General features: G+C 43.4%; 1 protein-coding gene across 1 annotated transcript in view; it reads left to right on the top strand.

Annotated features, from left to right (window-relative positions):
• The window catches only part of LOC115461472 (toll-like receptor 1), a 50919-nt gene that overhangs the window by 1114 nt on the left and 25181 nt on the right, over positions 1–24624 (top strand).

The following is a 24624-nucleotide window of genomic DNA, read 5'->3' as shown; positions in this document are numbered from 1 at the left end:
TGTATGGGAAAGGGAAATGGGACTTGATATACAGTTTACATCTACTGTTCGGGAAGGCTAAAGGGGGCGGGGTTAGGGGTGGGGCCAGGGGTGGAGCTTAAATCCATAATTGTCTGATAACACACAGAAAAAAATAAATAAAAATAAAAGTCACAATTAATACCTTTTATTAAATTTAGATATTAGATACGTATCATATGTCAAAGAATAAAGTGGTTGCTCAAAGCATCTACTAACCATAATCGCTCAACTGCAAAACACTATGCACAACTTTGTGCAAAAACACACTCAGAACTTTACTGCAGTGGCGTAGCAAGGGTGGGGCGGTGGGGGCGGTCCGGCCCGGGTGTCATCGGGTGGGGGGGGGGGGGTGCTCCGCTCCCACTGCTCCGCCTTTAAAAAGTTTTTTTTTCGAAGCGCCAGAAAGTGGCAGGCAGCGCGCCTCGCGTCTGCCCTGCTAGTAAAGAAGATCTCGCTGACGTCGTCGTCGTCCTTCCCACACTGAGTCCCGCCCGCCCTCGCGGTAATAGGAAGTTGCCTCAGAGGGGGGCGGGACTCAATGTGGGAAGGGCGACGATGTCAGCGAGATCTTCTTTACTAGCAGGGCAGACGCGAGGCGCACTGCCTGCCACTTTCCGGCGCTTCGAAAAATTTATTTTTAAAGCAGGACAGGGTAGGAGCAACAGGAGAACGGATCTCAGCTGTCGGGGGGGACTCAGAGGGGAGAAGGGGATTGGGGAGGGGTGGGAGTGCTCAGAGGGGTGCTTAAAGGGGATTAGGGAGGGTGGGAGAGCATCAAGGAGGGGAGAAGGGGATTGGGGAGGGGTGGGGGACCTCAGAGGGGTGCTTAAAGGGGATTAGGGAGGGTGGGGGAGCTCAGGGGAGAAGGGGATTGGGAAAGGGTGGAGGAGCTCAGAGGGGTACTTAAAAGGGGTTAGGGAGGGTGGGGGAGCTCAGAGAGGGGAGAAGGGGATTGGGGAAGGGTGGGGGAGTTCAGAGGGGTGCTTAAAGGGGGTTAGGGAGGGTGGGGGAGCTCAGAGAGGGGAGAAGGAGATTGGGGAAGGGTGGGGGAGCTCAGAGAGGGGAGAAGGGGATTGGGGAAGGGTGGGGGACCTCAGAGGGGTGCTTAAAGGGGGTTAGGGAGGGTGGGGAGCTCAGAGAGGGGAGAAGGGGATTGGGGAGGGGTGGGGTGGGGGACCTCAGAGGGGTGCTTAAAGGGGGTTAGGGAGGGTGGGGAGCTCAGAGAGGGGAGAAGGGGATTGGGGAGGGGTGGGGAGCTCAGAGGGGTGCTTAAAGGGGATTAGGGAGGGTGGGAGAGCATCAAGGAGGGGAGAAGGGGATTGGGGAGGGGTGGGGGAGCTCAGAGGGGTGCTTAAAGGGGATTAGGGAGGGTGGGAGAGCATCAAGGAGGGGAGAAGGGGATTGGGGAGGGGTGGGGGAGCTCAGAGGGGTGCTTAAAGGGGATTAGGGAGGGTGGGGGAGCTCAGATGGGTACTCAGAGAGGGGAGAAGGGGATTGGGGGGGAGGGGAGTGCTCAGATGGGAGAAAGGGTCTGAAGCTGGAACTGGGGTCTGACAAGGGGGCAGGAGGGAAAATGGGTCCATGCCTGGGACAGGTGGGAGAATGGGTCTGGGGCTGAAAGGGGAGGATGCAAGGCTTGTGGTGGATGAAGGGGACTGGAACTGGGGGCTGAAAAGAGGGGGCAGAGAGAGAGGGGACAGATCCTGGATGGAAGGGGGGCACGTGAGGGAGGGCAGACCCTGGACGGATGGGAGAGGGAGGGCAGACGGATTGAAGGGGCAGAGAGAAAGGGCAGATGGTGGGTGGAAGGGGAGAGAGAAAGAGGGCAGACTGGGGAAAATGGTGGATGGAAGGGGCAGAGATAGAGGCCAGATGTTGATGGAAGGGGGAGAGAGAGATGGCAGACTGGGGCAGATGGTGCATGGAAGGGGCAGAAGTGGATGGAAGGGAGAGAGGGCAGACAGTGGATGGAAGGGGCAGAGAGAGAGGGCAGATGGTGCATGGAAGGGGCAGAAGTGGATGGAAGGGAGAGAGGGCAGACAGTGGATGGAAGGGGCAGAGAGAGAGGGCAGACACTGGATGGCAGAGAGAGAGCGAAGACAGATGCTGGATAGAAGGAAGACAGTGAAAAGATGAGGAAAGCAGAAACCAGAGACAACGAACTTTAAATATATATTTTTATTTTTTTGCTTTAGGATAAAGTAGTATTGTAGCTGTGTTAATAAATGTTTATAATAGAACATGTAAATAAGGTAATCTTTTTATTGGACTAATTTTAATTCATTTTACTTTCGGAGAACAAAACCCCCTTCCTCAGGTCAGGATAGGCCACTGTAACAGTACTATACTGAATTGACCTAAGGGAGGAGGTTTTGGCCTCTGAAAGCTAAACTTATTAGTCCAATAAAATTATATTATTTGTTTTATTTCTATTTGTTAATTTGTAAAGTGGTAATTGGTATTTGTTAGTTTTTTCAAATTTACATCTGCTGGCTTTATATTTTGCACAGTACTAGAGGACATTTTCGGTTTCTGTGGTGTTGCATTGTATGCAGAGTCTGGCATCGGGGGTTCAGTTTAATTTTTGTCTAAATAGAAAGTTTATGATTACTTATTCTATAGTGGATTAGGGTGTATCTATTTGTGAAAAAGACATGGCTTTTGGTTGGCATTGACTGTGCAGGATCGACGATCTGTACTAATCTGTCTGTTTTTGTTTTATAATAGGTGAATTGATGTTCTAGTGCTCACTGTAGTGTTTAAGATGCTTTCCTTTTCCTTGTGTGACTCGTACAAATTACTGCTTATGGTATGGTAGAATTGATCTATAGGTCCTGAGTGTTTTGTATTCTCGGTATGCCTAGTACTGGATTTCGGGGGGGGGGGGGGTGTTAAAAAATGACCGGCCCCGGGTGTCAACTACCCTAGCTACGCCACTGCTTTACTGTACCAAAAATATTACACTGGGCAGAACCTAATACACCATTAGGGGCTTATAGCCCATTTAGTTATGTTTAAACAAAAGAGATCTGCATTAAAAAAATATTTATTTTTATTTTGACCTATAAAACCACTTGTCCCTGAAACATGCCTAAAAACAGAATAATAATCAATATTGGAGCTATAGGCAGTCAAATCAATCAACAATCATATAAATATAGACTCCTACATAGAAATAAATAGCGTCAAATATATGTTTAATTTATAGGGGAAAAGCCTCAATCCCGGCGTAAGCTCCTTGTGTTGTGAAACAACGTAAGGGAGCACCGCCCGATCATCACTGGCTGAAAAACCCCTATTTAAGTAACCCACTTCTATTCTCCAATTTTAAAGAAATCTCAAATTAATGGTTACTTAGCTCACTGCTGAAAAAATTCTAAGCAGTTAACCGGAACACAGTCATCTGAACCCAATCCACGGCCCGACTCAGCCCAAGTTTCGCCTTCTTCCTCAGGGTCCGCGGGTCAATCAACTGTATCTATTAGAAAATATATATCATATATATCATATATTTGGCGCTTCTTAATATAAACAGTACCACCTCCAACCTTAACTTGATGTTCCTTACTTCAATCGGCTTTTCGCTTTCTTCAATGTGAAATTTTCAAGATGGCGTTGGTATTTATAATGGATGACATCAGATGCGTTGTTTCGAGCTCCACCTAACCTCCTACTGGGCGGGGCTAGCTTACGTTCATCCAATCCTTTATAGATCATGTATGTATAATGGTTGACGTCAGACGGAACTTAATTAAAAGAACTGGTTCCATTCAATTCTCATGTTTAAACCGTCCGGTTGTAGAGAATGTAAACGATAAATCCATCTTTGCTCTTGTTGTAATAAAATTAATTTTCTATCACCTCCTTGTATGTCCCATTTGATTTGTTGTAGAATGACACATTTTAGAGTATCAAAAGTATGATTTAATTCGATGCAATGCATGGCTAAAGGAGCAGTCTTCTTCTGTGTATTGATATTGCTCTTGTGTTCTGTGAGTCTGATAGTAAATTTACGTGATGTTTGTCCCACATAAACTTTCTGGCAAGGGCATATGATGGCATAAACCACCCATTCTGAACTGCAAGTGGTGTTCTGATGAAGGATGTAATGTTTCTTCGTCCTAGGATCTATAAACTCCTTCGTATTAATCATTGTTCCACACATACTGCATTGTCCACAGCTTCTATGTCCCATTAACTAGGAATCTGGTACATAAGGTCTTTTAAGAATAGCTGGTGCCAGAATCTCTTTAAGGGTCCTACCACGACTATACACCAGTCTTAGATTAGTATTTTGTAACTCCGGTAAAGTCTGAATTATATGCCAATTCTTCTTTAATATTTTAGAAACCTGGGTTGCTTCACTTGTGTATTTCAATACACAGGTGACATTGTCTTTTCCCTCATCTGTCTCTTTTTGTCTGGGAAGAAGTAAATACTCGCGATTGTTGTATTTCGCTCTTCTGTACGCATTCTTAATTACATTCATTGGATAGCCTCTCTCGTGTAATCGTTTTCTAAGAATTTTAGATTTCTCTTTAAATTCTGTCTCGCTCGAACATATGCGTCTATAGCGTAAAAACTGAGATATAGGTAAACTGTCTTTCAATTTCTGCGGATGACAGCTACTGTATTCCAAAAATGTGTTTCTATCAGTTGATTTACGAAAAACTGTGGTCTCCAATTTATTGTTATTCTTGGTGATTAATACATCCAAAAATGACATACTATGGAGATCTTGTTCACAAGTAAAGCGCAATGTTGGATGGCAGGTATTCAAATATTCAAGCGCCATTTTCAATTAATGTTCGGTGCCTGTCCAAATGCAGAATACATCGTCTATAAATCTTAACCAAATTTTCATTTTCTTGAACCATATAGACGTGTACACATACTTTTCTTCAAATCTGGCAACAAATAAATTGGCTACCGAGGGGGCGATTGTTACGCCCATGGCTACCCCTGTTTTTTGTTTAAATAACCGTCCCTCAAATTGAAAATAGTTATTTTTCAAGGCTATTTCTGCCAGTTCAGTTATAAATTCTGTAGGAACATGAATCATTTCACGTGTTTCCAGAGACTGAGTTATTACTTCTAAAGCTTCTTCCTGAGGGATGATGGTGTAAAGGCTTACTACATCCATTGTGACTAATCTCCAGTGGTCTTGTATATCTTCCAACATTTGCATCCGACTCAAAAAATCTGTGGTGTCTTTAATATAGGACCTAGTTTCCTGAACAAAGGGGCGTAAAAAGGTGTCTATATATACTACTACTACTACTACTTAACATTTCTAGAGCGCTACTAGGGTTACGCAGCGCTGTACAATTTAACAAAGAGAGACAGTCCCTGCTCAAAGAGCTTACAATCTAATAGACAAGTGAACGGTCGGTCCGATAGGGGCAGTCAAATTGGGGCAGTCTGGATTCACTGAACGGTAAGGGTTAGGTGCCGAACGCAGCATTGAAGAGGTGGGCTTTAAGCAAAGACTTGAAGATGGGCAGGGAGGGGGCTTGGCGTAAGGGTTCAGGAAGGTTGTTCCAAGCATAGGGTGAGGCGAGGCAGAATGAGCGGAGCCTGGAGTTGGCGGTGGTGGAGAAGGGTACTGAGAGGAGGGATTTATCCTGTGAACGGAGGTTACGGGCGGGAACGTAAGGGGAGATGAGGGTAGAGAGGTAGTGAGGGGCAGCAGACTGAGTGCATTTGTAGGTAAGAAGGAGAAGCTTGAATTGAATGCGGTATCTGATCGGAAGCCAGTGAAGTGACCTGAGGAGAGGGGTGATATGAGTATATCGGTTCTGGCGGAATATGAGACGTGCAGCAGAGTTCTGAACAGACTGAAGGGGGGATAGATGGCTAAGTGGGAGGCCGGTGAGGAGTAAGTTGCAGTAGTCCAGGCGAGAGGTAATGAGAGCGTGGACGAGAGTTCGGGTGGTGTGTTCAGAGAGGAAAGGGCGAATTTTGCTGATGTTAAAGAGGAAGAAGCGACAGGTCTTGGCTATCTGCTGGATATGCGCAGAGAAGGAAAGAGAGGAGTCAAAGATGACTCCGAGGTTGCGGGCAGATGAGACGGGGAGGATGAGGGTGTTATCAACTGAGATAGAAAGTGGAGGAAGAGGAGAAGTGGGTTTTGGTGGAAAGACGATAAGCTCGGTCTTGGACATGTTCAGTTTCAGGTGGCGGTTGGACATCCAGGCAGCAATGTCGGATAAGCAGGCCGATACCTTTGCCTGGGTCTCCGCGGTGATGTCTGGTGTGGAGAGATACAGTTGGGTGTCATCAGCATAGAGATGATACTGGAAACCATGAGATGAGATCAGGGAGCCCAGGGAAGAGGTGTAGATTGAGAAGAGAAGGGGTCCAAGGACCGATCCCTGGGGAACACCAACAGATAAGGGGATGGGGGTGGAGGAAGATCCATGAGAGTGAACTTTGAAGGTGCGGTGGGAGAGATAGGAGGAGAACCAGGAGAGGACAGAGCCCTGGAACCCAAATGAGGACAGTGTGGCAAGAAGTAAGTCATGATTGACAGTGTCAAAAGCGGCGGATAGATCCAGGAGGATGAGGATGGAGTAGTGGCCTCTGGATTTGGCAAGGAACATTGATATTGATATATTGATATATATTGATATATTGATATATTGATATATTGATAGTGGCTCTAATATGGAGTTCCGACTGGAGACTATTGGTCTTCCGGGAGGGTTCTGTAGACTTTTGTGAATTTTAGGTAAAGTGTAAAAGACTGGAATGCGAGGGGCTTTTTTATTTAAAAATGCAAATTATTTTTGTGTTATGTAGCTTCGTGCAAAGCCCACCCCAGTTTTCGAAAAGATCTCTTGCTGTAACTTCTCTGTGGGATCCTCTTCTAGTTCTTCATAATCTAATGGGTTGTGAAGTTGTCTTAATGCCTCTGTAATGTAGTCTTGTTTATTCTGCAAAACTACCGCTCCCCCCTTGTCAGCTTTTCTAATTATAATTTCTGTATTATTCCTGAATGCTTCTATCGCTAGTCTTTCTTGTAAAGTGCAATTATAATGTTTTTTATTTTTACTATGTTCCAATTGCTCTAACTCTTTAGTGACTAATTGTTTGAAAATAGTAATAGCTGGTTCAGGGGGGGGGGGGGGGGGGGGTTGGGGGCACCCATTTCGACTTAAGTTTTACCCTGGAGGTTTCTGATCTAGTTTCTTCCCCAGCAAAAAATACTTTGATGTGCAGATTCCTCAAAAATCTTTCTAAATCAACCCGACTTTGAAATGAATCGTGAGTCACTGTTGGTACATAGGTTAGGCCTTTAGCTAGTCTCTTGTTCTACTATAGATAATCTATATCTTGATAAGTTCACTACAACCGATTCCTTCACTGTTGTGATCGTGTGTGGGGTCGATCCATGGGTTCTTGGGGATAACTCCGGTCCTGTCTGTTCCCCCGTTGGGGGCCTCTGCCTCTGCCCCTTCTCCGTCCTCTTTTGCCTCTCCCTTGTCCTAAAAAACGTGATTCACCTCCCGATACACTTGAGTCTGTATCTACTGAATCTGGTCCGCCTTCCTCGAAGGCAGATCTTTGTATATCATGTTCTCTATATAGCCAGGGATAAATCGCTTTATCTACTAAATCCTTCTCGTCTCTATGGAATTTTTTAATTTTTATTCTTTGTATTTCATATCTAAATTGATCCATCTTGATTTTTAATTCATCATGTTGTTTACTGAAAACCTCTGCTGTTTCTCTTTGTTTAAGTAAATGTATTGTGGCTTCTATGTCTGTCTTAATAAACAGAATAATCCAGTTGTGTATCTAAAATGCAAATTCCTACAAATGAGATGACATTAAAATGTGATTCCATGTGCCCCAATGAAAAGTGAGTTTAATTCTACTTCCATTTAATTTCAATATACAGTATTCTATCATCTTTATAACACCAGCTTCCCAAGGCAGAGTACAACAACAGTTAAGATAAACTCAGATAAACTCTCAAGAAACGGAAACAGGATGTATAAGCACAAACTACAGAGTTTATAATCGCTTTTTCTACCAGCTGCAATACCGTGCCTATTAACAGAAACAGCTTTAGCCTTGTTATGATCAACAATCAAGAACAACCTGGATGCAGCAGCTCAAAAGTTTGTTTGTTTTGTTTGGGCTGAAGGCAGTGAGAATGTCACCTGGGGAAACACATTAACCAAATTGGCTTCCTTGTTTACTTACTGGGCTAGAAAGGCTCACTTCCACTGGTCTTGGGAGTCTTGCATCTTTCTCCCTCTTTCTTCTGCTGCCGTCATTTTTACTGCCCTGAAGAGTTCTGCCTCAGCACCGGCGATTCAGAGTCAGTCAGCCTTCTGCCAGTGTCGGGGCTTCTCCTCAGGGGCGTCCTGGACTCTAAGGTAACTTCCTCTTTTCTGCAGAGCTGGGAGGGAGTGAGACATGCCTGAAGAGAATGCCCCGACACTGGCAGAAGGCTGACTCTGAATCGCCGGTGCCAAGGCAGAACTCTTCAGTGCAGTAAAAATTACAACGGAGACGGCGGGCAGCAGAAGAAACACAAGATGGTCAGGGTTGGGCTGGGGAGGCTTAGCCTCCCCAAGCCTCTTATACGGGGTGCCTATGATTCAGGTATTTATTTTGTACCAGGGACAATGGAGGGTTAAGTGACTTGCCCAGAGTCACAAGGAACTGCAGTGGGAATCAAACTCAGTTCCCCAGGATCAAGGTCCACTCCACTGCACTAACCACTAGGCTACACCTTCACTCCATAACTGTTTTGGCCACTACTGGAAATAGGATACTGGGCTAGATAGACCATTGGTCTGACCCAGCATGGCTATTCTTATGTTCTAAAGCAGCAGGCCCAGCACACACCCCTGGGAAACCCCACTATCTACGTTTAAAAGCAACATCAGAAAATACTTTTTCATAGAAAGGGTAATGGATACTTCGAACACTTTTCCAGTGGAGGTGGTTTGGACAAAAACGGTGACACAATTCAAAAAGGCACGGGATAAACAGAGGATTCCTATCTAGCGAGAGGATGGGATCAAAGCAAAATAAATAACAGATGGGTAACCGCATACTAATCAAACATGAGGGAATGCCTAACAGAAATAATAGGATTTAAGGAAGATTCTATTCTGGTGTTATGAGGCAGTCAGTTTTTAGGGTCAGTGTCATAGCACCAAAGCAAGAAGACCCTGTACAGTCTAACCCAGGGGTTCTAAACCCAGTTCAGATGACACATCCAGATAGTCAGGTTTTCAGGTTATCTACAATGAATACATAAGAGTGCCAAGTGGACATAAAAACAATGGCAACAAATCAACTTTTATTAAAATAAAACTTAGTAACAGATGGCAGATAAAGACTGGAAGTCTGCTCAGCAAGATGGCTAGAGTTGTACTGCTGCTTTGTGCAAAACATGCTGCTCATCTCCTCCGTGCCTTTGTTCAGGATTGTACCTGCTGCTCCATGCAGGTTACACCCATCTGTTATTTATTTTGCTTTGATCCCATCCTCTCGCTAGATAGGAATCCTCTGTTTATCCCGCACCATTTTGAATTGTGTCACCGTTTTTGTCCAAACCACCTCCACTGAAAAAGCGTTCCAAGTATCCATTACCCTTTCTATGAAAAAGCACTTTCTGATGTTGCTTTTAAACGTAGATATTGGGGTTTCCCAGGGGTGTGTGCTGGGCCTGCTGCTTTAGAACATAAGAGTAGCCATGCTGGGTCAGACCAATGTTCTATCTAGCCCAGTATCATGTTTCCAGTAGTGGCCAAGCCAGGTCACAAGCACTTGGCAGAAATCCAAACCATGGCAACATTCCATGCTACAAATCCCAGGGCAAGCAGTTGCTTCCCCATGTCTGTCTCAATAGCAGACTATGGACTTTTCCTCCAGGAACTTGTCCAAACCTTTTTCAAACCCAGATATGCTAATCGCTGTTACCACATCCTCCAGCAAAGAGATCCAGAGTTTAACTATTCATTGTTTTAAAGGTATTTCCATGTAACTTCCTCAGGATTTTGTTAACCTCATTCATAACTCCCCTCATACATCTCTTTTCAAGCTGAAGAGCCCTAACCTCTTTAGCCTTAGCATAAACGAGAGGAGTTCCATCCCTTTTATCATTTTGGTCATTCTTCTTTGAACTTTTTCTAAATCCGCTATATCTTTTTTTAAATACGGCAATCAGAACTTGAATGCAATACTCTTGCTGAAGTCGCACAATAGAGTGATACAGAGGTATTATAGTATTTTCGGTCTTATTCACCATTCCTTTCCTAATTATTCCTAGCATCCTGTTTTCTTTTTTGGCTGCCGCCGCACACTGGGCAGAAGATTTCAGCGTATTATCTACAACGATACCTAGATCTTTTTTTTAATGCTGATCCCCCCCCCTAAGGTGGACCCTAGCATCAGATAACTATGATTCAAATTCTTTCCAGTGTGCGTCACCTTGCATTTGTCCACATTAAATTTCATTTCAGTGTCACATTGGCCACCTTCCAATCTTTAGGTACTATGGACAATTTTAACGACAGGTTACATATTACTAACAGCAGATCAGCAATTTCATGCTTTAGTTCTTTGAGTACCCTTGGATGTACTACTCTTTAATTTGTCAGTTTGGCTCAGTACATCTTCCAGGTTCATCGAGATTTCTTTGAGTTCCTCTTCATCATCACCCTTGAAAACCATTTCTGGTACAGGCAGATCTCTTACATCTTCTTCCATAAAGACCGTAGCAAAGAATTAATTCAGTTTCTCTGCTATGGCCTTATTCTCCCTGAGCGCCCCTTTAGCTTCTTTGTGATCTAACAGTCCCATGGATTCCCTCACAGTCTTTCTGCTTCTGATGTATCTGAAAAAGTTGTGACAAGAACAAGAGGTGCTAATCTGCCCACTGAGAAATCAACAGTATAAAAGCAGATCACATATAAACCACAGAAACGAGTGAATAAAAAAGGAGAAGAGGTTTATTAAAACCGTTACCCGACGTGGCCATGTTTCGCCCTCAGGCTGCCTCAGGGGTAAAAGGACTACAAAATGAAAACATACAAATTGAGTCTACAGCATCATTACAAATCAAAACTTTCAAACAATAGCTCAAAAATATAAATCATAATAATTAAAATCATATTAAAACTGTGAAATGGTAAAACAATTAAAAACAGAGAGCTGTAATTTAAAAGAACATTAAATAAAACATTAAATGTAACATCAATCAAAGTTTAAAAAGAATATATACTCACAAACAGGCAACAGGAGAACACAGTGTGATAGTGTGTGTGAAGGCAGAACAAATAAGTCAATGTGATGTTCATTATGACATGCTATTCAATAAGACATATAATTTCATGTGACTTAGGTGTTAAAGTGCTCATATTAAAAATCTGAATTTACAAAAAGTGTTTTTCTACATACCTAAAAGCGGTGAGTAACAGGGTCTACCCCTAATAGCAAAAAATCATATTACCTGAAATGCGGAACATATGCTTGGTGTTGATGAAGTAATGGGTATGTTTACTAAAACCAATAATATCATATGGGTCTTAATCATTTCAAAATTAACATATATTGTAGGTACTTTGATTGGATATACTATAAAATTAACCTTAGATGTGTATTTGGAAAACCACGAATGAATGGATAATTGGTAACGGAGGATTTGTAATATGTTGAATGTTTACTAAAAACTACTACTACTACTTATAATTTCTATAGCGCTACTAGACGTACGCAGTGCTGTACACTTGAACATGAAGAGACAGTCCCTGCTTGACAGAGCTTACAATCTAATTAGGACAAACAGGTCAAACAAGAGATAAGGGAATATTAAGGTGAGGATGATAAAATAAGGGTTCTGAACAAGTGAATAGGGTTAGGAGTTAAAAGCAGCATAAAAAAGGTGGGCTTTTAGCTTAGATTTGAAGACGGCCAGAGATGGAGCTTGACGTACCGGCTCAGGAAGTCTATTCCAGGCATATGGTGCAGCAAGATAAAAGGAACGGAGTCTGGAGAGATGAGAGTGGAGAGGTGCTGAGGAGCTGCAGAGTGAATGCACTTATAGGTCAATAAGAGGAGTTTGAACTATATGTGGAAACGGATAGGAAGCCAGTGAAGTGACTTGAGGACAGGGCTAATATGAACATAACGACCCTGGCGGAATATTAGTCGTGCAGCAGAATTTTGAACAGATTGAAGAGGAGAGAGATGGCTAAGTGGGAGTCCTGTGAGAAGCAAGTTGCAATAGTCTAAGCGAGAGGTGATAAGAGCGTGGATGAGGGTTATAAAAATGACATCATTGTATCAACAAAAGGAGGATCAAAATCACAAAGCACATCTATATATCTATCCTTATGTATTGCAAATTGTCATGTTTATAGTATTTAGAATCAACAACTTAAACTTCTAAACAATGGCGTTCAAATGTGCCGATGACAACATAGTAGTTGGCAACATAGGAGCTTATCAGCGACATGATGCCTTCATGTATTCTTGCACATCTACATTTTATTTATGACGATTAAATGCTATAGTGTTCAGATATCAAGTCTTCATTTACTTAGTCTACTTACGTACCATAACCATATTCATTCATTTAAATAGTACTATTTAAAAACATCCGCATGATGTATACAGTATTTGAAGTTAACAACTTAAACTTTTAAACAATGGTGTTCAAATGTGCCATTGACAACATAGTAGATAGCAACATAAAAGCCTATCAGCGACATGATGCCTTTATGCATTCTTGCACATCTATACTTTCATTTGTGATGATTAAACAATGTTTCTTAAGAACCATGGTATACAAGTATCAAGTTTTCACCTACATAGTCTACTTTGTACCATATCCATATTCATTCATTATACAAAAACATCTCCATAGCGGTTTTTAAAAAAACGTCTACATGAATTACTAAGTGGCAGCGTCTTAAGCATGTCAAGTAACCAGTCTTCACTAACTTAGTCTACTTCGTGCCATAACCATATTCATTCGTTATACCAAATTGTCTAAATAGCGATATTTAAAAACATCCACATGAAGTACTAAGCGGCAGCGTCTTAAGCACGTCACTATTGAATGGCGGCGTTAAAAAGTATATATTTTACAAAATAACCATCTAATTCCTTGAGAAATGAGGTACAAAAGTAACAGCTCTTTACTTTTCCACTTCTCACTACGCTCTGACTCACTCAATTCATTAAACTGACAGCATAGTAACATGCTCTGTGATTGGTCCCTTAAATACATGCACTGTGATTGGTTTTAGGTTCAAAGGTCAATCGATCCAGAAACATTTTAATGACTAAAATTCAATGTAAATAGTTTGGCCATAAATCATATCCGTGCAAAAATGTACAAATCCCCCCAAAATGCATTTTTCATAAAAAATCATTATTGCCTCAAACCACAAGACATTTCCATATATCTGTAGTTACAATCACAATATGCCTCAATATGAGCAAGATGTCATCAAACCTATCCAAGCTTGAGAAAATGTCAAATATATACTAGAATTGGTGTAGTTTCACATACAAAAAATACTTTACAGAAACACAGAGATCACTTTCCTGATTTAGACCATGAAGCTTAACAGTTTTAAACTTAAAAATAAACCTCTGTTCTGCCTGTATAATAGTAATTTATTCACATCTCCACTTCTCCAATGTGAATCAATTCTTAACTACAAATTTTAGTTGTTTGAAATCATGTTTCAATTCGAGCATATGTGCCGCTAATTAATCTGAAATTTTAGATTTGTATCCTTTGTGTTGAGCCATTTATAAAACTCCATCAACTAGATCTTACTACCTGTCCATATCATAAGTATGTCATCAATAAACCTTAGCCATAACACAATATTTCCTTTATATAGATTGTCCTGCAAAAATTTCTTTTCAAAACATGCCATATAGAGGTTAGCTAATGATGGTGCTATCGTCGCACCCATGGCAGTGCCTTTAATAGACACCCTCAAGCTGGCAAAGAAACAAGCTGTGACTCAGTGTTCAGTTAGTGTTTTAAAAGGGAATTCAATTATGGTTTTAAAGCACTAACTGAACACTGGGTCACGGCTTGTTTCTTTGCCAGCAGCAGCACATGACAGAGCACAGGACCAGATCCAACCCGTTTTCTAGATAAGTGACTTTGTTTGAATAAACAGTTAACGTTCATTCAAGACTGATCATTTGAAAATCAAGCTGAATCAAATCAGCCAGTTAGGAAGGTTAGGCAAGTCCAGTGCTATGATAGTATAAGGATTGTTGTGCTTTATGCTGGTACCGTGAAAAATGGTAGTTTGGCACATCAATATACACTGAGCACTGCATATATTAAAAAATAAAAAATAATTTTTTTTGAAATTTTGGTTTAGAGCTGATAAAACAATGTACTGGTGTTAACTGTATAAGTCTTTTGAATTAAAATTTAATGCCAAGAAGTGTAGAGTGATGCACTTGGGGTGCAGAAACCCAAAAGAGAGATACCGAATAGGAGGGGAGAGATTAGTAAGCTCAACTCAGGAGAGAGACCTTGGGGTGTTGGTGTCAGAGGATATGAAGGTGAAGAAACAATGTGACAAGGCGACGGCCATGGCCAGAAGGATGCTAGGCTGCAGAGAGAGGGGTATAACCAGCCATTGGAGCCGACTCTGTGGGTGCTGTGGGTGCTTGAGCACCCCCAAAATTGAGAAAATTCCTTGTATGTGTCCAGGGACGGGTTATTTCCATTGGGCTTAGTACCCCCAATAATTTTGAAAAGTTGGCTTCTATGTAGCCAGCAGAAGAAAGGAGGTGTTGATGCCCCTCTACAAGTCGTTGGTGAGGCCCCACTTGGAGTATTGTGTTCAGTTTTGGAGGCCGTATCTTGCTAAAGATGTAAAAAGACTGGAAGTCATGCAAAGAAAAGCTACAAAAATGCTATGGGATTTGCATTGCAAACCGTACGAGGAGAAACTTGCTGACCTGAACATGTATACTTTGGAGGAAAGGAGAAACAGGGGTGATGTGATACAGACGTTCAAATATTTGAAAGGTATTAATTTGCAAATAAACCTTTTCCGGAGACTAGAAGGTGGTAGAACTAGAGGACATGAATTGAGGTTGAAGGGGGGCAGACTCAGGAGTAATGTCAGGAAGCATTTTTTCACGGAAAGGGTGGTAGATACATGAAATGCCTCCCGTGGGAGGTGGTGAAGATGAAAACGGTAATGAAATTCAAACATGCGTGGGATAAACACAAAGGAATCCTGTTTAGAAGTAATGGATCTACAGAATCTTAGCAGAGATTGGGTAGCAACGCCAGTAATTGGGAAGCAAAACCAGTGCTGGGCAGACTTCTGGCAGACTTCTATGATCTGTGCCCTGATTTTGACTGAATAGATATGGATGGGCCGGAGTGTAAATTTTAAGGGGCTATGACATTAGCATCAGAACTTTTAGTACAAGAACAGTGCTGGGCAGACTTCTATGGTCTATGCCCAGAGAATGGCAAGGACAAATCAAATTCGGGTATACATATAAAGTATTGCATACCATGTAAAATGAATTTATCTTGTTGGGCAGACTAGATGGACTGTTTAGGTCTTTGCCATCATTTACTATGTTACTATTTTACATTTAAATACCTATGTGGCATAAATGCAGAGGAGGTGAATCTCTTTCAATTGAAAGGAAGTTCTGGAATAAGGAGGCATAGGATGAAGGTAACCTGAAGAAATATTTCTTCACAGAAAGGGTGGAAAATTCGTGGAGTGGCCTCCCAGTGGAAGTAGGTGGAGACTAAAACATTATCTGAATTTAAGAGAGCTTGGGACAAGTACATAGGATGTCTAAAGGAGTGATAGGGAGAGTAGATGGCATGGATGGGCAGTCTGGGTAGGCCATATGGTCTTTATCTGTCTAAATGTTTCTATGTTTCTATGAAAGGAGAAGGTTTAGATAGCCAAGAAGTTTTTATTCTGTTGAAAAAAGCCTGTCTGCTGTGTATTTATTTATTGTAGGTATTTAAGGGGGAAGTTATCAATGTTGGCTATCAATATGATGGGTTATTTTACCATTAATTCATTCTATTTGAAATTTTACTAATAATCCAGGTTAAAAGTAATCTTAATGGTGGCCCAGTTTGATAACTTCTCTTCTAAATGTCTCTGTCCTACTGTAGCTTCCCTGTCTCTTCTTTCCTTTAAGTTATACAGGTTTATATCTTTAATTCTGTGCCCATGTGGCTCACGATGTAGTGTTGACCATTTTAACAGCTGCTTTCTGGACTGACTCCATTTTGTTTATATATGTTTGAAGGTGTGGTCTCAAAATGAGGTTTCATCAGAGATTTATATTCCTCTTCCTATGCGACTACCAGCCATGAAATTGAGTAGATTAATTTGACAAGAACTCTCTGGTAAAACTGTTGCCTTGGACCATTGCTTCTGTTGTCTTCCAGAACAACAATACAACAAATTTACTAACCTGCTTACACCTCTCACGCAACACACCTAGACAAGAGCCTGGGGGAATGGAGAGTTGGCTTGCTGTAAAGGTTCTAAGCCATGCACAGGAGTGAAAGGAAGCCCGGCCACTTTCATCTCTGAGCCTCCTTCCCAAGATGGCTGCCATACAGCTGCCTCCTCACAGCTCCATATACATGGCAAAGCCTAGCCAGGAAACCACCACTTCTCATACTGCACTTGATGCAAAATGGGGGAAGGAGGGCAAGGCATTTCCTGGCCATTGTTACCCACTGTCTTCCAATCCTTCCTGACTTTTGCAGCTTTTACTGTTGCTACTCAAGGGCTTGATGCAAAGGTCCAGTGAGGCAGAGCTCACAGGCCAGATGAAAAGGTGTCAGGGTACTGATGTGCCATAGTTTGTCAACACATGTTATAGAGTCAAAGTACAAGTAAAACATATTGCAGAACAGAAAAATCTCTATGGATAGAAATTTGATGATTACACAAGAAGAGTAACTGCCAACCTGACCCATGATAGTATTTTTAGATTGTCTTTTTCTTAGGGCATGAACCAGACTTCTGCTTTTTCATGGTGAAAGCATAAATTAAATGCATGGCTTAAGACTGTGCTGTCCATCTGCCACTTTCTAAGTTAACCACTATATATCTGTACTGCTGACTTGGTGTTTGCACTGTAAAAGTGAGATGGACAAGGCGGAAGAAGGTTGAGGCAGCCAAGAAGCTTTTATTCCAAAACAAGAAGTTCAGTCATCTCTAGCGGGGTCATTTGTGTGAAAGCAAGGTCATGAGTGACCCATAGCAGCAGCAGCAGCAGTGATGAGGAAGGCTGATAGTTGGAATGATTTGGTGTGGAGGCTGGGCACAGCCCAATAGGGGATCAAGTGTGCTGCTGGATACTTAGCAGGTCTTTTACTAAGGCACGCTCACGTTATTAGTGCGCGCTAAACGTTGGAGATGCCCATAGGAATGCATTGGCGTCTCTAATGTTTAGCGTGCGACCAATTTTAGCGCGTGCTAAAAATGTGAGCGCGCCTTAGTAAAAGGGGGTCTCGATGACCTGACCATTAAAATAATCATAGGCCTCAAGCACAGGCGACTTATAGGTGCATAGGACTGCAGGCAAAAATGCCATGCATTATCTGAGTGTTCCTCCACTGCTAGCGTGTAGTCTCCAGTTGTGCCCGTGCAAGTAGGTCATGGGGCATTCTGGGAAGATGGTGAAAAAGGTGCCAGTACTGGCACATATCACCTGAAAAAAAGCCATGAGCTACACTGTTTAGAAACAATTTTAACTTTAAAAAAGGGGGAGCAACAGAAAAACAAGTAAGCAGAGTGGAAGTAAATCAAAAGTTACAACCAGGAAGGCAGAATGCTTGCAGGTAGCAAGGAATTTGCTTAAAAAAACATCCTCAAGGCTCTGAATAAATACAATATACATAAGCTGTCATACAGAAAGGAGGAGGAGTAGCTTAGTGGTTAGTGCAGTGGACTTTGATCCTGGGGAACTGAGTTCAATTCCCACTGCAGCTCCTTGTGACTCTGGGCAAGTCACTTAACCCTCCATTACCCTGGTACAAAATAAGTACCTGAATATATGTAAACTGCTTTCAATGTAGTTGCAAAAACCTCAGAAAGGCTGTATATCAAGTCATATTTCCCTTTCCCTATTTGAGATTCTAGATGGAATGTTGCTATTCCACTAGCAACATTCCATGTAGAAGCCTGCCCTTGCAGATCAGCAACGTGTTCTGTTTCTGTGAGTCTGACACACTGCTGATCTGCAAGGGCAGGCTGCTACATGGACTGTTGCTAGTGGAGGAGTAGCCTAGTGGTTAATGCAGTGGACTTTGATCCTGGGGAACTGAGTTCAATTCCCACTACAGCTCCTTGTGACTCTGGGCAAGTCACTTAACTCTCCATTGCCCCTGGTACAAAATAAGTACCTGAATATATGTAAACCGCTTTGAATGTAGTTGCAAAAACTTCAGAAAGGTGGTATATCAAGTCCCATTTCCCTTTAATAATTGGAGCAAAGGAGGCTAGTAGAAGCATAGAGACATTATTCAGAGAAAAATAGACTTTTTTTTTTAGTACACAAGAAGCTAAACATTTGCTGGAGTCAGTGGGGCCATGGGGGAGGTAAGGGGGGAGGGGGAGATGTCAACCAAAAAATATAGTTTATTTATAGTACAAGTCCAAAAATCCAGACTGCTCGGGGATTGGGTCTGTCTGGATTTTTGGATTTTGTTGATTCTCGGGCATTACTTTTAAAATTCAGATTTATTCATTAACAAATACAGAAACCAGGAAAAACATACTGTAAAAGCTCAAATAAAAAAGTAAGTGTATAAATACTGTATGCTGTACCATTTCCAGCATCTCTCTTCCTCATCCAGTGTCTGTGTGTTTGTGTGCTTCTCTCTCTCTCTCTCTCTCTCTCTCTTCCCCATCCAGCATCTCTCTGCTTCTCTTTTCCCCATCCAGAATATCTCTGTTTCTCTCTTTCCCATCCAGTGTCTCTCTTCCCAAAGGCCACACAAGGACCCCCCCCCCCCCGTGACTACACTTTCCCTCCTCTCTCCCACACTGCCAAGCGTCTCTCCTTCCCCTCCTTTTCAGACGTCTTTGGTGCTGCAGCACCAGCGGCAGCCTTACTCACAGGCTGCCTCTGGCCTACACCCGTGCCTTTCCCTCTGACCCATCTCACCCCTTCTGATGCAACTTGCTGTTTTCAGAGGGGCGGGCGAGACGGGTCAGAGGGAATGGCAAAGTGCAGGCTGGAGGCAGCCTGTGAGTAAAGCTGCCACTGATGCTGCAGCACCGAAGACGTCTGAAAAGGTCTGTACACTAGGGGAGCCGGGGTCAGGGCTGGGAGGGGAGGTTGAGATGCTGGACTGTGCCGGGGCAGGGGGGCAGGAGGGAGGGAGCCTGGATTCTCAGGCGGTTTGGAAAACGCAAATTTAAAGGGTCCGGATTCTCGGGTGGTCCAGATTTACAGCGTCTGGATTTTTGGACTTCTACTGTATAGACTTTTATCAGTTGCCCTATCATTAGCATTAATGCCCAAGATGAGGAACAATGCCATCAGTGGGAGAGATGTAGTTAAGGCTGGGGTGGCTTGCATCCAGTAGGAGAGCATTGAAGTAAAAAGCCTGGAACCTTTTTCACCTGAAGGGAGAAAGATGACAACATTTCCCACAGACGACAACTCCAGCAGATCATCTTCCCTTCCTTGCCAGTGCACGCCTCCCTTTTTTGATGGACCATGCTATTAAAACCAAACAGAGAGAGATGCCCCTGCGTAATTAACAAGTAAGGAAAAACATGATGCAGGGTAAAGAAACAGCAGCACCAGCATACATAATTAAACCTTTAATCATGAAACAAATACTATCAATTAGTATATCCATAAATAATTAGTGTTTGATGTGCTATTTTTTCATGAAATGTGAGTTTACATATTTTAATATACTGGTGAATTTAATCATGTACCCTGCTGGTATTTCTGTTTCCTTCTTTGACTTCATGTTATTTACATAAGAATAGTCATACTGGGTCAGACCAATGGTCCATCATCTTGTTTCCAACAGTGGCCAATCCAGGTCACAAGTACCTGGCAGAAACCCAAATAGTAGCAACATTCCATGCTACCAATCCCAAGGCAAGCAGTGGCTTCCTCATGTCTGTTTCAATAGCAGACTATGGACTTTTCCTCCAGGAAATTGTCCAAATCTTTTTTTTAAGCCCAGACATGCTAACCACTATTACCACATCCTCTGGCAATGAGTTCCAGAGCTTAACTATTCGATGAGTGAAAAAATATTTCCTTCTATTTATTTTATGTTTCAACTATTTTTTATTGACAGTACAGCGTAATGAACATCGCAACAGTTTCAATAATGTATAGCAAGTAACACACAATACATTGCTTTAACCGAGCAACCATTAGTCTTTTTCTAACCAGTTTTCCCACCCCCCTCCACTACCTTCCCCCCACCCCACCCCCTCCTATTTATTTTAAAAGTATTCACTTGTAACTTCATTGAGTGTCCCCCTAGTCTTTGTTCTTTTTGAAATAGTGAAAAACCAATTCAACATGACAATGTCATCAGGAGTGTCAGGGCCAGGCAGTGTCCAAGCAGCAGGCCTAGCACCATCACCTCCACGGGGGAGAAAGATGTCCAGTGACTCCCTCATTCCCCTTCCATCTGATCACACCTAACTTACTCCAGCCATTTCTTTCTCTGAATCCCACCAGTTGATCTGTATTCACCCTCTCAGCCACTCTTATCCCTGCTGCTGCCACTAATCAGATCTAACAGCGGGAGGAAAGCGAAGGACTATAAAATTCAAAGTGTAGCACTCTGAGCAACAGAGGACAACATCACATGAGGATGATATGTAGTCTTCTGTCAATCTGACCTGTCCTCACAACTGTAGGTGAGTGAGAATGGGGCTGGGGGGTGGTGTAGAGGAGGAAATGAGAGAGGACAGGTGAGCGGCAGCAGCATTTTCTCTGGACCCAGATCGGCAGCAAAGCCTATCATCAGGTCAGGCTAAGGCCAGTGGTGGCATTCTTGACACACACACACCCAAATCCATCCATCCACCCACCCATACCCATCAATTCCTCACTCCAAGATTATGATCATCAAACTCATGATCATCATACAACAATTCTATAAAAACACATAATTAGCCATCATACTTTTAAATATTAATCTTGTAGGAAAAAGTAGTCACTGATGGTTCTTTGAGTGTGTGTGGCTGTCAGGACTTACTATTTTGCTCAGACTACAGCTGCTTTTTGCTGCTCCCCCTAGAAGCTTCTACCCTAGGCGACCGCTTAGTCATGTCTAATGATTGGGATGGCCCTGTCAGTACCTGTGTCTCTATCATCACCATGCAATCTTTGCCTCGCTTATAGAATCTGATGACAAATAAACATCATGTAGTCCATTTCGTCTACTCGGTTTCCTTCCTCTTGCAGTGCCATGCATCTGTTCCTTCTCTGTCTGATTCTTTAGCACATACCCAGCTCTGCTGGTTCCTGCCTGAACAGGAAGTTGTATCATAGGGGGTGGGACCAGCAGAGCTGTCAGCGACGTGTAGAGCTCTATGGCCCAACGCATAGTCTTTGTTTATTGATGGCCACTGAATCGGGAAGGTGGCGGGTCAGGCAGAAAGGGGACGGGGAGAGTAATCTCCAGTTTGTATTTCATGCTGCCACCAGATTGGGAAGCAGTGGTCCAAAAAGGGAGGGGAAGTTTGCGGTTGGTTTACAAAGAGGGGCATAATTGAACGAAAACGCCTATCTCCATGGGCGTTTATCTCCGAGAACGGGTCCGTGAAGGGGCGGACCGAACCGTATTTTGGGAAAAAATAGACGCCCATGTTTTATTCAACAATGTGTGAGCTGGGCGTTTTTGTTTTTCAGCGATAATGGAAAATGAAAGCGCCCAGCTCAAAAACGAATAAATCCAAGGCATTTGTTCGTGGGAGGGGCCAGGATTCGTAGTGCACTGGTCCCCCTCACATGCCAGGACATCAACCGGGCACCCTAGGGGGCACTTTTACAAAACCAAACAAAAAGGTAAAAGAGCTCCCAGGTGCATAGCACCCTTCCCTTGTGTGTTGAGCCCCCCAAATCCCCCTCAAAACCCACTGCCCACAAGTCTACACCATTACTATAGCCCTAAGGGGTGAAGGGGGGGCACCTACATGTGGGTACAGTGGGTTTGGGGGGGTTGGACGACTAATAAGCATTAAGCAGCACAATTGTAACAGGTAGGGGGGATGGGCCTGGGTCCACCTGCCTGAAGTCCACTGCACCCCCTAACAACTCCTCCAGTGACCTGCATACTGCTGCCAGGGAGGTGGGTATGACATTTGAGGGTGAAAATAAAAAGTTGAGAAACTTCATTTTTTGTGGTGGGAGGGGGTTAGTGACCACTGGGGGAGTCAGGGGAGGTCATCCCCGATTCCCTCCAGTGGTCATCTGGTCATTTAGGGCACTTTTTGGGGCCTTATTCGTGAAAAAACAGGGTCCAGGAAAAGTGTCCTAAATTCTAGCTAAAAACGCATACTTTTTTCCCATTATCGGTGAAATGCGCCCATCTCTGTTCGGCAGATAACCACGCCCCCAGTTCCGCCTTCGCCACACCTCTGACACGCCCCCATCAACTTTGTCCGCATCCGCGACGGATTACAGTTGAAAACGTCCAAAAATCGGCTTTCGATTATACCGCTTTATTCGTTTTTGTGAGATAAACGTCCATCTCCCGATTTAGGTCGGAACTTGGGCGTTTTTCTCATTCGATTATAAGCAGGAAAGGCTTTTAGCCTCCCCAACCCTCTTATACAGGGTGCCTATGGATAGGAAGTAAGGGGTTGTGGATGAGGGAGACAGGTCTAATGGGGTATGAGTTTGATGGGGGAGATAAGCTAGGAGTGTGTGTTTGGGAGGGGCTTAATTAATTAAATTAAATTTAATTTGGCATTTATGACCTGCTTTACCGACAGGTTCTAAGTGGTTTACATGATGATTGGGGAAAGACATGAGAGTGTTGAAGGGGGTTGCAGGGCCAATTTAGCCTATGGACTAGGTAAGGCACTGGCTCAGGATGCTAGTGATAAAAAGTGCCAAAATCACTATTCCCTCTAGGCCCCACATGGTCTGGCATCCCTCTTGCACCCTCTTGTTTTTCAGTGATAATGGAAAATGAAAGCGCCCAGCTCAAAAACGAATAAATCCAAGGCATTTGTTCATGGGAGGAGCCAGGATTCGTAGTGCACTGGTCTCCCTCACATGCCAGGACACCAACCGGGCACCCTAGGGGGCACTTTTACAAAACCAAACAAAAAGGTAAAAGAGCTCCCAGGTGCATAGCACCCTTCCCTTGTGTGTTGAGCCCCCCAAATCCCCCTCAAAACCCACTGCCCACAAGTCTACACCATTACTATAGCCCTAAGGGGTGAAGGGGGGGCACCTACATGTGGGTACAGTGGGTTTGGGGGGGGGGGGGGGTTGGACGACTAAGCATTAAGCAGCACAATTGTAACAGGTAGGGGGGGATGGGCCTGGGTCCACCTGCCTGAAGTCCACTGCACCCCCTAACAAATGCTCCAGGGACCTGCATACTGCTGCCAGGGAGGTGGGTATGACATTTGAGGGTGAAAATAAAAAGTTGTGAAACATCATTTTTTGTGGTGGGAGGGGGTTAGTGACCACTGGGGGAGTCAGGGGAGGTCATCCCCGATTCCCTCTGGGGGTAATCTGGTCATTTAGGGCACTTTTTGGGGCCTTATTCGCGGAAAAAACAGGGTCCAGGAAAAGTGCCCTAAATTCTAGCTACAAACGCATACTTTTTTTCCATTATCGGCGAAAGGCGTCCATCTCTCCTCGGCCGATAACCACGCCCCAATTCCACCTTCACCACGCCTCCGACACGCCCCTGTCAACTTTGTACGCTTCCGCGATGGAGTGCAGTTGAAAACGTCCAAAATCGGCTTTCCATTATACTGATTTATTTGTTTTTGTGAGATAAACGTCTATCTCCCGATTTGGGTCGAAATCTAGGCGTTTTTCTCTTTCAATTATAAGGTGGATGGTCTTTATCTGCCTGCATTTTGCTGTGTTTCTATTTTTCTGTTATCCCAATGAGCCAAGATGCAGTGTTAAAACAAAAATACAATGAAAAGTCCAATTGTGTGAACAGCTCCTGGCTGGTTAAATGGCACTTAAAACACAAGAATAATCATACTGGGTCAGACCAATGGCCCATCTAGCCCAGTATCCTGCTTCCAGCAGTGGCCAATCCAGGTCACAAGTACCTGGCAGAAACCCAAATAGTATTACCATTCCATGCTACCAATCCCAGGGCAAGCAGTGGCTTCCCCCATGTCCATCTCAATAACATCGGCAATATTCAGCAGGAGATAGCTGGTTATCTCCCATTGAATATTGCCAGTTAACGCTTAGCAGATAGCCGGTTATATTGCATGAAATAACCAGCTATCCGCTAATATTCAGCACATGGCTGGCTAAGTTTGACACCATGAATTAGACTGGTTGATAGCATTACCAGGTCAAATTTTGGCGAAGTCTCCAGAAGCAGCTACCTGTGAA

Source organism: Microcaecilia unicolor, chromosome 2, assembly GCF_901765095.1.
Source record: "Microcaecilia unicolor chromosome 2, aMicUni1.1, whole genome shotgun sequence".
In the NCBI taxonomy this organism is placed as follows: Eukaryota; Metazoa; Chordata; class Amphibia; order Gymnophiona; family Siphonopidae; genus Microcaecilia; species Microcaecilia unicolor.
The sequence above is the reverse complement of the archived record's forward strand: the minus strand, read 5'-3'. Positions and strand labels throughout refer to the sequence as shown.